The following is a 12,503-nucleotide window of genomic DNA, read 5'->3' on the forward strand; positions in this document are numbered from 1 at the left end:
GATTAAGTATGCACCGTACATGTTGAAATAACTAATTCTTTCTAAACATACCTAAACCTTTTGTATTTGAAACTCCCAAGCGTCATTTTATACTTGTTAGCCTCGTTATCCACAAAAAATTGCGAATAAACTGCATGAGCCCTCTCTCCAGAAAATTTCATCAAATCAATTCTAAGAATTTGTTTCTTATCTTTTGTCAATTCATGAATGGCGTCATTTCCTGCAAAGTCAAAACTTTCAAAACCACACTGTGTTTATCGGTTCTATCGTGCATAATGTAAAAGAACTGTGTAGATGTATTTGCAATGACATACCCAACCAGTACCCGTGATCAGAATGACCAAACCCGTTTATGTATTCTTTCCATTTTCTGTAGAAGTCTGTTTTCCCATCTATTCTCCTTTGAATTACCTACCAGCACAAAGATTTTTATGTGGTAGACTTATTTGCTCAGTGGGTTTATATATAATAAATAGAGAATAATACATACCCTTTTACATATCACAGCTTGTATCAGCCCGAGACTCCAATATCAGCCCGAGGGCCGAAGGCCCGAGGGATGATATTGGTCGAGGGCTGATACAAGCTGTGATATGGAAAAGGGTATCTATTATTATATTTATTACATACTTAGTAATAAATTTAAAAAAAAACCATGCATCAAATTTTTTTGGAATTGATTATTCATATTATTTGAAAAAAGTCTGCACGTGTACATGTATTTAATAAAAATATGAGTTCTTCTTGTTTTAACATGAAGCTACAGATCGTAATTTCATCAGATTTTAAAAGTTGACTGCTTTTAAACACTTGCTAGCATTTGAAGTTTTCAACTGCACTTTAAAATGTCGACTGTAACTGAAAATATTTTATTTTTCGTCTGTAAACATGCAAAAATGCCGAAGCGAAAAAAGGCAGAGGAGTTCCGAAAGGGGTGTGATACGGATCCGATTTTGTGATGTCATCTGTATCACATATGCCAAAAACCTGTATTTATTACTAAGTATGTAATAAATCATAATATGATGGTTTGAACTTTTTTTATCATCTCGAGATATAACCAAACATTTAGAAAGTTGGTTAAAAAAAGTAATCGATAAAATTTTTTTTTTTTTTTTTTTGCTAAATTCTCGTGCACTGAACATTTATATTTACAGCTAGAAAAAATATCATTTAAAGAATTTTGCAAGGAAGAAGTAGTAAATAAGTGTTTTAACTATTAGCATTGGGTCTGAGTCATTCAAGTTTACCCACAGTTAAAGCTGAACACCGCTCGTAAATAGGCACCGTCACACAGATGCCTGGTATATAAACCCTTCGATTTCGTTACACCCGATTGCACACCTGAACCTCGTGGCCGACATGTAGTATTCCTTTCGTGGTCTTTAGATTTTATGCATTTTTTTCTTATTTTATGTTCATTTTCTGTTCGTAAATAATGCATTGACCAATTTATTTGATGTTAGTATTCTCCTGGCTTCAAAAAGTGCGTAAAATTTGATAATTTCATCGCGACCGGGTAACACGGCGAGGCAAAATGTACGTCCACACAGGTGAGACCTCTCAAGCGAAGTACTTTGAACTGTTTAGAGGTCTGTCCCTTATATAAGGGTTGTAGGGACAGCAATGATTAAAGAGAAATATGGCGGACAGTGCCTATTTACGAGCGGTGTTCAGCTTTAAGGTAACTCCATACTCGTAAAACCCTCTGATGAAATTTGAAAAACAGAACTGATTTCAGTTTAATAGACTTAAAGGACTATGTGCAGTTTTATGCGTTTTTTGCCCCCAAAATTAAAGATTTATAAAGCGCTTTAAAAATAAGTGTGAAGATAGTTAGAATCATATTAAAAACAAGGGTGCAAAAGGTTATTACCACAGTGACGTCATAATGTAGAAATGACGTCATGAATATTGCCTAATTTTGATATATTGATGTTTTGAAGCAAAATATGGGTGTTTTCCGATGGTTTTTCGACTGGGAAACATTTAGCGCAGGCTTGCTCAAGTACCACTTTTTAGTATAATGTGTATAATTATCTGAAGAAAAACATATGTTAAAATCTTACTTGAGCAGACCTGCGCTCTATACTTCCAAATGCAAAATTTAAAGCAAAAATAAGAATATTTTCATCTGTTTGCAAATTTGCGGGAATAAGGTCATAAAGTTGACGTCATAGATAAATAGCCAATGAGCAATGGTGGTTAAAATCAAGATTAAAGTGATAGGCGTCCACTGTACAATGATTTATGAAGATTTTATTTTTATACGACACTATTTAAAAATTGGTTAAAATTTGGGGCAGATATTAGACCATACCGCACATAGTCCTTTCATCAATATTAAGAAAAAAATTACATGTCATCACACTTTTTGAGATCTCAGATAAACATGAACTAAAGCATAATTTAGCATCAGAAAACCGTACTTTTTTGTTAAAAGTAAAATATTTGTAGGCAGAAAGGACTATGTGCAGTTTTATGCATTTTTTGCCCCCAAAATCAAAGTTTTATAAAGAGTTTTAAAAATAAGGTCTAAGATAGTTTAAATCATATTGGAAATAAGGGTGCAAAAGGTTATTACCACAGTGACGTCATAATGTAGAAATGACGTCATGAAGATTGCATCATTTTGATAAATTGATGTTTTGTAGCAAAATCTGGATGTTTTCCGTTGGTTTTTCGACTGGGAAACGTCGAGCGCAGGCTTGCTCAAGTACCATTTTTTAGTATAATGTGTATAACTATCTGAAAAAAAACATGTGTTAAAATCGCACTTGAGCAGACCTGCGCTCTATACTTCCGAATGCAAAATATAAAGCAAAAATGAGAATATTTTCCCTTTTTTGCAAATTTGCGGGAATTGGGTCATTTAGGTGACGTCATAGATAAACAGCGAATGAACAATGATGACTAAAATCAAGATTAACGTTATAGGCATCCTCTATACAATGATTTGTAAAGATTTTATTTTTATACGATACTATTTAAAAATTGGTTGAAATCGGGGGCAGATATTTGACCATACCGCACATAGTCCTTTGTTTATCTTGTTTAATTTTATTGTCAACTGTGTCAGGAAAGTAAAACTACAAAAACATTTTAAAATTAATTGTTCGGATAAGAAAATTTATAGCATTTGGACATACAACTGAGAGAACAGTCAGAAAAAGAGTTATTTCCCCTTAGCATAGATAAAGTGTATTTAAAAAATTGGAAATTTAAGATAAAATTAAGCTGCAAAAAAATATCTTGAACTTAACAATATTTCTAATTGCATCCATGAGATTATGTTCACATAAAATAAATAAAACTATCTTGCTCAAATTTTAAAGAATTCAAAGTTTTACAATAAAGTATGACGTCACAGAACACTGGATCTTCTTTTACTGACTACTCACCGTCCATCCCCCACCGTCAGTGGTCATGTCACAAAACACTGTCTTGTTTGTCCCCAGGGATGGGTAAATTGTGTACACTCCATCTCTACTCGACGGTCGCTGTTACTTTAAGTTAGCACAGTCCCTGTATTTTCTGATGACTCCTTGGACATTTTAATAAAACAAAATTTAAATTGAAAATTAGAGACTTAGTTATCTTTTTTAGATATATATATTTTTATAAGTTGTACGTACGTGATTTTAGCATGTTTAGGAAGACATGTCCCTTCTTTAGTTTAAAGCTTGACTGGACGTCTAGAGTCATTGGACCATGAATGGACAATGCTGTGTCCTGGTGGTCCCAGTCAGATTTCTCTAACATGGACTTCATCTCATCTGCAAATGTAGCAAGATTACATGGATCTTATTTCATGTCGACAATAAAATGTGTGACTCAGTCTGATCTATGACAGGTAATATGAATGTATGCAGTTTCAGATATGTAACTTTATTTCTTCGTCCCATAAAATTACACAGCGAAAACATTTGTTGATGTCTAGCTCTTCTTGATTCTATATATCGTTGCATAGTTTAGGTGCAGAAAATAAGATATTAATTTTCAAAAATATAGCTAGAGCTGAGTGTAAAAATATCAATATTCAATAAACTAGAGTAATATAAATTAGACACGTTTGCATATTTAAGATCTATATTTAAAGAACGGAAAAATGTAAGCTGACGATAATTTAATCGTTAAGTACCTGAGAGGTAAAGTTTGATTCCCTTGGCATCAACACCCAACATGACCATCGTGATAACAACCAGTGTCCACATTGTAAATTGTTGTCGACAAAGAACAGTCAACAGTCTGCTTTATATACTGTTGTGTATTGATGTATTCTTAAAGTGTGTGATAAAATTGAAATATAATATCTTGTACCTTTTAATGACGATATTATCGACTGGTAATTTTTTTTTTCGTGTTCTTTTTTTAAAATGTTTTTTTCTTACTAAGTGCATAAATCGTGAAAAAACGGTACATTGTTGCTTTATCATTGGTTATTTTTGTTTAATTAACATCTTCTTCTTTTCTTCTTTTTTCACGGGGGGGGGGGGGGGGTGTAAAATTAAGTATGGCAAAACATTAATTTCAATTGTTATTGATTATTTTAATTTTGAATAATAGCATTATTCCAAATTGATAACTTCGCACCAAACACTGCATAAAAATAAAAAGTTGCGCAGTCATGCAAACTCGAAAATACCCGACTTTTTTAAAAGGTAAGATGAAATCCTGCTTTCATACTCTGTATCCGAAAAAAAATAAATGCTTTCTTTCTTATATAATAAGATATTTCACTTAACTTTGAGTTTTCAAATATATGAAAGAAATACTTCAGCACATGAATACATGGTTATGATGTCCACTAACTCCTCTATCTAAATTGTGAAATTTGTGGCACCTGGGTCAGGGGTCCAGGACATGGGGGAGGGGCAATATGGCAATATAGTGTTAATGCATAAATGTTTTAAAATCTTCCTCTCTAATCTCACACATCTGTATGAAAAACTGACTTCATAATTATGTTTAGCAGGAAGTCCTCTCTAAAATTTTAAATTCCATGTCCCCTGGAGTATGGGTTTTGTCTCTAGGGCAGGGCCAAAATGCATGTATAGGTGTTAATGCTTATAATGTTAAAAAAATTATCTTCTTTACTCCCAGACACGTAAAAGGAAAACTGAATTCATGATTTTGTAGACCAGATCTTTAAGTTTTTCACCAAAATTATAGGTTTCATAGTTCTTTTTGAAAGATTTCAGGAGGGAGATGGTCGTCATTACAAATTTATAATTTTTCTACTCCAGAATGAAACCAAATTAAATGAATATATGAGACTCCTCGACAAGTTTGTGTATGGGTTATATGCTACTCAGGTGACCGTTAAGGCCTACTCACCTTTTGTTTTTTGTTTTTTTGTTTACTCATGAATGGTGTCATTTCCTGGAATGATAAACTTTCGAAATTGCTTTTAATCATTTTCTTGGATGTTTATAATCAATATTTTTAAACATTAATAGATTAATACGGTTCTATGTATACATTACAACTAATCAGTCTTCTTGTTCAGGATAGTTTATTTCTAATATTAAGATATCATCTCAAACTTTTCTCATTAAAAAGAAAGAAAGAATGAAATACATTTGATAAGTTGAATATACATACAAAAGTATATTTAAACAATTATTTTGAAATGTGGGGAAAATACATATTACATGTATGCTGTGGAAATGGTACATATTTAACCCCCCCCCCCAAAAAAAAATGGAATTAGTTCAAAATGTATAAAGAATATGTTCGGAAAGAGACAGGTGGTCAGTTTATTATGTTCTTTCATAGACTTTCGATTCCTTGTTTAGACTCTAAAGAGAGGAAAAGGTGTGGATCCTAACAAAATTGTAACCGAGGATATTGGACTCAGAAATGTCCTTAAAGATTTGGTCCATAACCATCTCCAGAAACATGTCAGAAGACTATCCTTGCAAGATTTCGATGGCGTCATTCGTGATTTATTAATCTATGCTGTTTCCATGCCATACATTTTGTAATGAATATAAATAATGAAGTAATGAAATGTAAATCATTTTAAAAGTATTTTAATACGAAACTTCACAGAGACGTCATTTAATCTTTAACGAAATTTTAAAGTCCATATCAACAATGAATTCAATGCTACTGATTCTTCGTCGGGCCCCGACTAAGGTCTAAGAACGGAAGTGACATTTGTTTTCTCTCTATCGCCCTTTTAACATTTCCTGGTTCGGGTTTTTTTTTAACCTATTTAGCAAGACAATCCTGGATTTGTATTACCATGAATTTAGTCCAGAAATGGTAAGAGCTCCGGTTCATTGTTAACTTTAACTTGGGTAACTTCAATAAATTGTTAAGCTTAAGGTCAAGATCTAGTAAATGAAAGGTGCCTACAGGTCCATGAAAGAACTATGTATGATAAGAGTTAAATTTAGCCCCCATAATTCGACATTTTTTAAAGTGTTTCAGGTACAATAAAATGTTATGTTATATTTTATAAGAGTTAATGTAGAATATATTTTTCACCTATTTATTTGATTTATTTGCACTCACTGGCAGTATATGACATCAGAAGTGACGCTATTTCTAAAATTCAATAAAAATCAGTCAAAAATGGACATTTTTGTTATCTTTTTATGAATGGGAAATATAGAGCGCATGCTTGAACAAGGAAAAATTTTTTGTCACTTATTAGTCTTGGTTAGATACATCTCTGATTAAGATATTTTGCTTGTTCAAGCATGCGCTCTATGTTTTCTGAAAGAAAAACTGCTTGAAAACAAGCTGTTTTATGCTAAAAATGCAAAAATGGCGGGAAAAGGTTGTCTATACGATGTCATATTTCTAAATTGTGGGCAGTTGAATCAAAATGAACATTATGTAAAACCATCACATATATATCTGTACAAAGAAAACAAAGAAATACAGTAAAATGATGATGTTCATTTTAGGGGGCCATTTTAGGCCCATATCATATATACCGTAGTCCTTTAAGATATGAATTCTTTCAATAATGCTACATAACAATACTTTGTTTGATAGGATGTACCGGGGTTAAAATTTTTGGTAAACCAATGAAAAATCATGTTTTAAACTGTCAATTTCAATGAAATATGAAGGAATTGAAGAACAAATCTCGGATTTTTGTCCATTTTTTGACTAATAAAATAAATCTAGAATGCCTACAGTCCCCCCAAAACGGAATTAAACAAGCTCTTGTCCTTCTCTTTAAATTGATGTCAAATTGAATATAGGTATCGGAATTACTTTTCCAATGATTTAACATAGAATGTAAAGATAAAGTTTAGTTTTCTACATCTTTAAAATCGTAAAGTACGGGGAAAAGATTCTTCAAATCAATTATGACGTCATAATGGTTCTAGCACCAAAAAGACATTCTGGAATCATTTACTAGATCTTGACTTAACGTAGCTCGCGGGTTTGCTGACGTCATAATAGGATTCGACGTAAAGAGTTGACCGTCATAATAAGCTCATACAATTTTTTTAGAAATAACAAATGATCTTTAGAAACATAAAATGAAATATTTAAACAAGAGGCCCATGGGGCCACATCGCTCACCTGAGCAACAATGAGCGTTCAAAAGATATTGTGCCGTATGGTCCCTCGGTAGAATAACAAAAAATAAATATTGTAAAGTATTCGAATTTTTTTTTTTTTACAAAAATAAGAAAACCCTTCGCAAGATATAAAACTAAACATTTGGTAGGAGTACACTGTTAAGTTGTTAACTTCCAATTCCCTATATTTTCGTTCTGCCCCCCCCCCCCACTTTGTAAGGCGATCAAAATATATGAAAGCATATAGGTACATTTTTTTCATCAACTACTTACTAGTTATTGTATTTTTAAAAAGAAAATATAATAGTTATTGTTTTTTATTTTAAAAATCCTACATGTAAAGATGTGAAGAAGAAAATTGTACCTCAATGTGCTCAATCCTCAAATTAAAAACATTCATAAAATTTATTTGTCTTCTCCATTATAATTAAATGACTGTTATTTACTTCGCGTACAAACCAGGATAATTTTCCGATGTGATAACTTCTTAGGAATAGCAATAATTACTTTATCCCCGCAACAGAAATGTGTCAGAACTATGGAAACTGTTGTAAAGATGTCGTTTTTATTTACCCATGTCTGAAAAACTATCAAAATTGATGTAGATTTCACATTATTTATTGTATAAAGAGGGGGCCCCAGAGAGTAGGTATATACAGAAGACCATTATTTATTTTGTTTGTACAAGTATTTAACATACTCTAATTCATATAGAATTTCTAATGTTCAACCAAAATTTCAGCGTCAATCGTAGAATTATAAGCAAGATACAGAGCTCACAGTTCGCCTAGGTTTGAGTCATATTTTGTTCCCATGAGTTTATTACATTCAACTTAAGATTTTTAACTTGGTATTTCCTATTCAGCATTTAAAATGGAAAAAAAAGAATGGCCTAAGATTTTCAATTCTTTTATTCACTCAAGACCAGTTCACTGGTATTTGAAGTTCAAAATCAGTTTATACAAATGTACACAAACACAGTCAAGGATCACATGTACAGTAGGAGTAATAATGACGAAGAAAGGTTAAGTTTACAATACAATAAGTTGTTAAAGTTGGTTTCTGGAAGAACAGACTTTGAAAATTTTCTTAATAAATATTGACAATTTTTTTTTACTTTTTTAATCTTTAGTTTTTAAGATCTGTGTACAAACATAGAATTGTGAGCAAATCTATGTATCTTGCTTATAATTCGAAGCTTAACACTTAAATATGGTAAGTAAATAGAAATTGTAAACAATTAAACACAAGAAACATGCACTATAACAAATAAAGAACACAATTTATTTTTTGTAATCATATATATATATACATGTTTATTCCTACATATTTCCGTCAGCGATATCAAACTCTATTTAAACTGAATAAACTCGAGAAAATGCCGAGCATCTCAACAAAACCTATTGCATTAATCTACCATTACGCAAAAGATAATGCCGATTTACCGATAGAATGAATTGTATTTCAGTACTTTTTTGATACATCAGATTTTGCCTAATTTGCGCAGGTAAACAGTTAACTGTTTGATTTACCGAAGTCTCTGTTTGATTTGATACGTAAAAATCACGAAATATAGATGATAGTTCCCAGCTAGGTTACAAAGCATAAATACGAAAATCAGAACAAGCTAATACCAACGTCATGTGTGAAAACTGTCAACGCATTGAAATATTTAGCCTCAATTTACTTCACAAAATCGGCACCTATATATTTTGCATGTTTCACAAATTTCCCTTCATTCGCGAACTGTTGTACAACAAGCAAATTCATCATAGTCAGATCGACCCTTTTTCGTATAATGTCATGGCTGCTTTAAACAAAGAACCTCGTTTTAGAAGTATGGAAAACGAGTCTTGGTAAAATGGGTATGCAAACCCAGGCCGTGGCAAAATAAAAGCCGGGGCAGATCGGCAATCGTCAATTCCAAATACGCATTATTTTGCAGCAATATTTACAGCAAATACAAATATACTGGTCCATCAAATATCCTGAAATTTTAATGATATTGGCAGATCAATAACTGCGAATCTTTTGTTATGCCCAGGCCAACCAAGTCTTGTCTACCCATTTTACCGGATACCGAACCTATCGGATGCCGAACCCGAAGCTATTAAACTGATTAAAACACGCCTTTCCTTTATTATTATTTTCGTAATAACTCAGATTTGAAACAGAATTAGACCTTAATTTTTGCAATTTATATTTTCCTTCCCATAAGGATAATTTATGCTAAACTACAATGAATTGGAATCAGTAGTTCTTGAGAAGAAGATTTTTAAAAATGCACCCCCCTTTTTCTACAGTTTCAAGGTTTTCTCCGCTTTGAATATAGATCGGACTTTTATTTCTGCAATTTATATTCGCCCTCCCATAAGGATGCTTTGTGCCAAATTTGGTTGAAATTGGATAAGCGGTTTTAGAGAAGAAGTTCAAAATGTAAAAAGTTTACAGACGGACGGACAGACGGACAGACGGACGACGGACAAAAGGTGATCAGAAAAGCTCACTTGAGCTTTCAGCTCAGGTAAGCTAAAAAGCTTAATTGCAGTTTATAGAAAACATTTATAATTATCAAGTGCTAAAAATTTAAAGATGACATACATTGTCGCATTGAGTTCTATAAGGTATGAGTGTGCGTTGGAACTCTTTAATTTGTTGTTTAGACAAGTACATTGTAAATAAATTGAACCGTATGCATTAACTTCGCTCGTTTCACAATTATGAATTCTGTATTTTCAAATACCGATCTAACTATTAAAATTATTTTGGCTTTAGCTAGTTATCGTAATTATGCGATTACAAACTTTTTTATATATGTCAATACGTGTATGGTAATTATTTTTGCATTGAATGCATGACTGACTCATTGAAAAGATAAGTAGCCATATTTCTTCCCTTTACAACCTTACATTAATTTCCTTTATGCATTCGAAAACATTCATAATAATTTTAATTAGATTTGCATGTTCTAATATGTGTAAATCAGCTAGTCTGGTCAACCAGCGCATTTTCATATTTGGTTCTCAGACGAAAGAAATTGATAACGTCGGGCTAACGTCGTGATAAGAATATAGGATTTTGTGAAATCTTTTAAATCTTTCAAGTTGTTTTACGAAAAATTGGCCGAGAACACATATTGATTTTTTTCTATGAATTGATTCATAATAATCTCTTCTGTTATTGTGTTGAGTAAAATTAAGTTCGTCTAGATCGTTTAAAAGTTTGAAGCATAGTTTTGAAATGCGGTTTTCGACTAAGATATGCATTTCACTATATATTTCATTGAAATGGCGTTGCTTGATTTTATCAGCGACACTGTGTTTGAATCACGATAAATTATTACTACGCAGACGAATCTCAAATAAATTTTAGAAATAAATCATTGAAACCTATCGATCACGCGGACAAATTTTCAGGGTAGGTTTTCTCGCAAGCAGTAAACCCGCGAGCTACCTTAAGGATGACGTTTACTCAGAATGAAAAAAAATTCCACTGATGATAATGAAAAACCAACTATTGTGTGTTATAGACCTTACATTGTAGTGTTATTCCTCACTTTCAAAAAAGTAGGTCAATGACCTACTTTTTGAGTTAATGGCCATTGAATATTTTTTGAAAATTGAAGAAAAATCCATAAAAATTGTACACTATGATTGAAATTTTCTTAATTATGAAAATAATACAAATTGCTTAACTCTTTCCGAAATGAAATACAGTTTATGAATGACAGTGACATCATACAGATACAAAGCTTGAAGTTTTCATTCACAATTTTTATAGATATTCTAGTCCGAATTTCCTCTATCAGTTTTTCAAATTACTGCCCTTTTTTGATTCAATATAACCAAAAACTGAAGGATGATATTGCTAAAACATTTATAGTATTAAACTAAGTATATTGACCTTTTTCTGCTGGCATAAAATTTATATGAGGTCAATGATCAAAATTTTGAGATATTTTGTCTTTTATCATTTTTAAGCATTTTTCAATATTTTTGAAGTGTGTGCCATACAATTATCTAAAAGAAAAAGCAAGATAAAACAAACAGAAAATATGCAAAATAATGTTGACTAACAAATGAAATCTTAACTTTAAATATTATAGTACTATCAAAAATATTTCAGTGAAAAACAAAATCTGAAAAATTTAGTCCGAATATCCTCTGTTTTGCTAAAAGTCAAACTTTGTCAGAGGCTTATTCCATAATTAAGTAAAAATATCGATTGTTAGGTCAATGATAATTCATTTCATAAATACTTTTTGTATCTAAACAAATTTTACTCATGAAATTGAACTTTTTAACAATCCGGATTTGAGAACTCAAACCCTGAGTAAACAACATCCTTAAGAAACAACCTTGCAGAACGAAAGCAGGTGAATAGAATATACAAATATTGTTCCTTGGCTTTGTGAATGATTGATTAAGATTTGCGTAACATCTCAACAGTTTCAGCCTAGCTGTCATTGACCGGTAATGAACTAAAGTCTGTCTGTGTGTATTTTGCTCTTGTACATTGCTTTCAGAGGTTTGCTTTATATTTTGTCCAGTATGTGGAAAGACTAATAACTTCCAAAAAGATAAGGTTTGCATTATCATGGGTGGAATGAGAAAAGTGAATATTCATGAAAACGAGAAAAGTTCAATGAGTTGGTCCATGATTAGAAAGCCAATGAAACTCTAGCAGGGGGCTTCCAATGAGGGGTTCAAGCTCAATTGTTTGACAAAATAAATTTGCTAAATATTATCATATCTTCATTTAAAGAAATCAGACCACATGCAATTCAATTATTGTTGTCGAAGTTGTTTAGTTTTTTAAAACATCATTTCGAAGATGATAGTTATGGGTAATTTTCGTCAGTTATGTGAATAAAGTATTTCTTTTAATACGCCTTCATTTCTTTCGTAGGTCTCATTCTTTTTAAAAACCATTTAGTTTGATGTGGTTGATAAT

General features: G+C 31.8%; 1 protein-coding gene across 1 annotated transcript in view; it reads right to left on the reverse strand.

Annotated features, from left to right (window-relative positions):
* Positions 1–12,503, reverse strand: part of LOC105329191 (microfibril-associated glycoprotein 4) — a 54,091-nt gene that overhangs the window by 39,091 nt on the left and 2,497 nt on the right. The gene's annotated exons all lie outside the window — the stretch shown is intronic.

Source organism: Magallana gigas, chromosome 6 (assembly GCF_963853765.1).
Source record: "Magallana gigas chromosome 6, xbMagGiga1.1, whole genome shotgun sequence".
NCBI lineage: Eukaryota > Metazoa > Mollusca > Bivalvia > Ostreida > Ostreidae > Magallana > Magallana gigas.